Here is a 5,702-nt window from a genome sequence, read left to right on the forward strand (position 1 = left end):
CGGTCCCGGCGGCCGCTGGGCTCTGCTGTCCCTTCCTTCGCCCGGAAGGCCGGGGCCTCGGCGTGTGCAGCGGGCGTGTGTGCACCGGGGATGCGTTTGTGCGCGGGTGCGTGTGCCTGTGCGCGCTCGTGCGTGTGCATGGGGACTTCCGTGTGTCTCTGTGTGACCATCTCCATCTCAGAGTTTCTTCTTCCGAGTCCCGTCGCGCCACGCCCTGACATCCCTTACGGGCGACTCCCCACTTCCTCCAGGTTTTAGCTCCCGAGCCCCATTTAGCTGCCTCCTTTGCTTCCCGGACACCCGCTCCCTGCGACTCTCACCCCATGCCCCTGCCTTGTTGCATCAGCTCTCCGCTGAAATGCACGCTCCAAAAAAGCCCTGGCGTCCTTCTCCCCGCCCCCAGGACCCTGGCTGGAAGGGAAGATTCTCACTCTTTCCTCTACTGGATCCCAGAACTTGTACTGAGCACCCTTTCCACGCTTAGCTGCCTTGTCTGCTGTCTGGTTTTTGACTCCGTATTCTTAAGCCGCTCTGTAGGTCAGAATGCCTGGCCGAACTCTTTTTTATAAGGTACGTGCCAAGGCTCCACCCCAGGACAGTTGGATTAGAATCTCAAGGATGGCAGACCAGACGTCTTTTAAGAGCTTCCCAGATGGTTCTAATGTGCAGCCCCGGTGAGAATCACTGCACTGCGAGAGCATCATTTTATGCGTGTCGTTGTCCCCAGGCCCCTTCCCCAGACTTGTGTTTGCAGGGACCTGCGCCCCTCCCCCTCCGTCTGCCAGCCGGTGGCAAACCTCTTCCTTCCACCAGCCCAGGCTTTGCTCAAGGCAGTGGCCTGCCTCTCCTCTGTGTGTCCCATTTGCCTGCATGGGCTCTGATATTTACCTATTCTGTCATTCCACAAATATTTATTGAGCAACTGCTGTGAGCCAGGTCCTGTGCCCAGCTTCTGGGAAAAGGAGTGAAAAGGCAAGGTCCTTTCCCTGGGGTTCATAGCACAGGAGCCCCAAGGCTCATTTTCTCCATCTGCACAAGGAGAAGGTTAAGCCGAGCTCATTCACTGGGTAACTGGATTGAGCACCTTTTCTGTCCAGGCTCTGTTCTAGACTCCGGGGACATGGTAATGAACAAAAAGTTTGCCTTTTCCAGATCCACCCTGTTGTAGGAACACCCTCCCCGGTCTAGCAGTCTGCAGGCCAGCTTTCTTTTACCCCATTCATATACATCCATTTTCCCTTACCTCCCCCATTTTGACTTTGAACACACATTTCTTGAGCCCCTATGGTTTATTACCTGGCAAAAAAATAGACGGTCCAGTTCGAAAGTGGAGTAGGCTGCCTACTCCTTCATTAACAAGTGGAACCTTTGAGGAAGACTTGGGGGTGGGGCACACAGAGGAACCCAGACCTGTAGCCAGATTTGCCCAATGGGAGGCTAGGCTTGTGCTTAGGAGCCCCAGCCTTGTGGAACACAACGAGCAGAGAACAAGTGAGAGGACAGAGGAGACAAGGCACCAGAGGCAAAGAGAGGAGAGAAGAAGAATTCTACCGGGGAGGAGAATGTTCTGAGAGGGGTGGCGTTCTTCAACCAGGGTGAAAGGAGATCGTTGCAGAGTCCACATCAGCTTGGAAAAGTTCTGATGAAGGTGTCATTTGGGTCCCAGACTCCCTCTCATGGGTCCAACACAGCCACGTTTTCCTTCAGTGCTGCAGTGCCTTGTTGTTTCTGCGATGCACTGAGTACCAGATGAAGCGGTTTTCTTGCGTTTCGCTGTAGGAAGGACTGACTTGGGGGCAGCCCCGGCTGCACACACACGGGTAGAAAATGCTCATCCCGTGGAGCAGCCCCAGGGAACTGAGAGCTTCCTGCACCTCCGCATCCCCCAGCCCAGGCCAGCTGAGACAGCAGAAGCTCTCGGAGCCAAACGTGGGTGCAATTGTACTGAACTGTTTAAATTATTTCTCTTTCTCACTGGTCAGCAGTAGAATTAGGTTTGCTTAGTAAATGCACGTGTGCTGCAAAGCCATCACAGAATGAGACTGGATTTTCTGGACTAATGTCCCTGGAAATTTCTAGTTAGCAACACCAATTTTTTTTTCATAGGCTGTTCTAACTAAAATGACCATAGGCATCATTCTTCCCAGCCTTCTTTCTTGGAGTTCATGGGTACTCAGGCTTGAGAGAGACCCAAGAGAAAGCTGGAGTTCAGGGGCAGAATGCCTGATTTCAACACCCAGGAGCTGTGGTATCTTGGGCAGTTACCCTGCCTCTCTCTGAGTCTCCTCGGGGCAAGAGGAGCCATCAGACCTAATGACCACATTTTATGAGCCCACTGCTGCAGTTCATATTTTCCCCTCCCGTTAAGATGAGAAAGTGTCCCTGAAAACCCAGCATCCCCAACTCTAGTAGTGGGCTCCGCCCCCCATCTTCGAGCTTCTCCAGAATCCATGTCTCCCTCTCTTGTGGGTTGTTCTAATCAACAAGTACACATTCACTGCAGTCACTGACCCATTCTAACAACCTCCCCTTCCTTTAACTTTTCAGTGTTAATTTATCAAGTTGCTCATGGGTCAGTCCTGGCTTAATAATTCTACAAAGCTTGTTAGGAAAAACAATAGCCTTCTCAACCTCCACACCCCACCCCCCAACTTTCTTACTTTCCGCTCCTCCTCGGAAGCCAATTACTTTCATCTCTTTGCAGATCATCTGTATCTCCTCTCTGCCACTCACCAGCTTTCTACCCCTGGGCAAGTTCTATAATTTCCTGCCTCAGCCTCCTCGTGGAGAAGATGTACTCATAATGACAGAGTTAACTGCTAGGGTTGTCCTAAGAAACATGAGTTACTACATGTAAAGGACCTGTGAAAAGTCCTAGAACGGTGCCTGGCACGTAGAAAGCCCTTGAGAGAATGTTAGTCACCACCACCATCATCACCATCATCATCTCATCCCACCTCTCCTGACATCTTGCAAAGTACCTGATTCATACAGAAGTCCAGTAAATATTGGTCGAATAAGTGAGTGAATGCAAACGTTTATTCCTGAACTGTCCTTACTTTATGCAGCCTTGCTTGGAAACTTTGTTGGGAGGGGAAGGGATCTCTCTACTTGCTTCAGGAGCCCAAGTGGAAGGATCTCTCTCTGTGGACCTATGTACATTCTCCCAGTCCTCTGAGAGCATCCTTGACATATAATGTCCAGTTGTGAGCGATGGGGAAAATCCACAAAAGCAAAACAATTCCAGAGGAGGGTAGGTGTTAGCGTATGTTCAGGGTCTGTAATGAATCTGTTACTTTGAACAGAAATGAAGAGGTATACAACTTTTGGCCCATAAAAATCAGGGTCTCTTTGCTCCTGGTTTGTAATGGTTTGTCAGGGATGCTGTAACAAACTACCACAAACTGGGTGGCTCAAAATAAGAGAAATGTATTGTTTCACAGTTTTGGAAACCAGAGGTCCAAAGTCACAGCGTCAGCAGGGCCCTTGCTCCCTCTGCAGCCTCCAGGGTAGAATCCTTCCCTGCCTCTTCCAGCTCCCAGTGCTTGCAGGCAATCTTTGGTGTTCCCTGGCCCGTAGCTGCAACTCTCTGATCTCTGCCTCTGTCATCACCATGACCTTCTTCCCTTGTGTCTCTGTCTCTGTATCTCTCCTCTTCTTATGAGGACACCAGTCATATTGGCTGAAGGGCCCACCCTAATGCAATATGACCTCATCTGAACCTAACTGATTACCTCTGCAAAGACCGTATTTCCAAATGAGGTCACAGTCTGAGGGGTGAAAATGAATTTGTTGCGGGGAGGGGGGCAGTGGTGACAGGATTCAACCCAGAACATAGTTAATATGTATTTAACAAATACTTGCAGAGAGACCTACTTACCTGCCGGCTCAGGGCAGCCCTGATGAAGCTACTCTGGGATATGATCCCACAGTAGTTCTTGACCAGCTTCCCACCAGCCGCCCCACTTCTGTCATCTACCCTCTCCATTCCCTTCATCCCATGCTTGGCTGGCATCTTGAATAACCTAAATCATAGGTCCTGCCTAATTAAACTTTCTATTGCTCTCGCTGCCTGCCAAGTTCACCACCCCTCCCCCGTGCGTCAACAGAGATGTCCCTTGACATGTCCGCATTTTTCTCTCCGTCCTTCAGTCACTGGGTTACTCACCGCTTTCCCTTGAGTAGACCCTCACGTCTTCACCTCTGAACCTTTGGCCAAGATGTTTTCTCCTTCTAGAAAGCCCTCCTACATCCCCTTCTCTGGAGTTGGCACTCATCTGGGGAAAACACTGATTTAATCTAGAAAGGACCTGCCTGAGAACAAAGCTGGTGTGGGAGATGCTGAGAGCTGAGATGCCACCAGATTGGTCACCCCCATTTCAGCTCTTCCACCGTCCCTGAAAGGAGGCACATGGGTGTGATTTTCACTGTCAGTGAACGGGGAGTGGAAGTGATTTGTGTCCCTTCCAGATGGGGACTTCAACAGCCAGCCTATAATTCACCTCCTGTCCTGATCATTCTTAGCCCAGCCACACTGACGACTCCAGATGGTAGAAACTCCATCCCCTGGGCCCTGGAAGGAGGAAACTCAGAGCAGAGTCCCCAGCTGACCAAAGTGGACGTGTGACAAGGAGAAGAAATAAACCCTGTTGCCACGTGCCACTAGCATTCTGAGGGTGTTTGTCACTGCAGCCCAACACAGCCCATCCTGACTGGGTCACCATCTTCCAAGGCTACGGCAAATGTCAGCTCCTCCAGTAAGCCTCTCTTGTTCTTCTCCAACTAGATTCACTTTTTTAAAAAATTCAATACGTAGTTGGTCTAGCATTTAAAATCCATCAGGTACAATGTGAAGTGCTCTAAAGAGATGAAAACGGCATGATTCTATAATTGGAATTGTTACACATGTTGTTAAGAACACAGAGACTTAGAAGACTATATGACCCGAGATCTCACCTACTCTCAAGGTTTTAGAAAAACCCTCCTGAAAAAGGGGTATCTGAAGCAGGCAGCCATTAGACTAGGCACGGATACACATGCTCTTACCACCTTCCGCCCCCAGAGCATTGTGCGTTTTCCTTTCTTGTCATTAGTTAGAACTCATTAGTGTGCAGGTGGCATAAACATAATTTCAAATGGCTTAAGCAATAAAAGGGGGACATACTTAGGGGCTCACGTAGCAGTAATAGCCGGAGGAGGGCTAGCTTCAGGCATGGCTGGATCCAGGGCCTGGTGTCACCAGATCTCTGTCTCTCTAGCACTCAGTATCTCCCAGATCAGTTTTACTCCATGTTGGCTTTGTTCTCGGATGGGTCCTTTCTAGAGTAAATCAGAAGGCTGTCAGTTAATCAGAAGGCTGACCTAAACTAAACAGTTTAGGTCAGTTCTTTAGAGAACTCCTAAACTCTGAGGAGGACAGAACCCTGGGAAACTTCCCCTATTTTCTCTGAGAGGTCATGGGAGCTTTGAGGAGCCTGAATGTATGTTGGGCAGCCGCTCATCCTGAAGTTGCTGACCCTTCACTCTCCACCCGCCTTCCTGGCTTGACCTCCTGTCTCCACCACCACCCGCAACTGCACTTTCCAGCCTAACCTGCCTGCCTGCCCGGCCCAGCCGTTCTAGCTCCTTCATCCTCTCTGCTTTGCTTGTACCTCTGTAGGCAGAGCTCCCTGCAAAAAGGAGCAGCAGCTTCTCTGTCTTGG

This window comes from Neophocaena asiaeorientalis, unplaced genomic scaffold (genome assembly GCF_003031525.2).
Source record: "Neophocaena asiaeorientalis asiaeorientalis breed wild unplaced genomic scaffold, Neophocaena_asiaeorientalis_V1.1 scaffold177, whole genome shotgun sequence".
Taxonomy (NCBI): domain Eukaryota; kingdom Metazoa; phylum Chordata; class Mammalia; order Artiodactyla; family Phocoenidae; genus Neophocaena; species Neophocaena asiaeorientalis.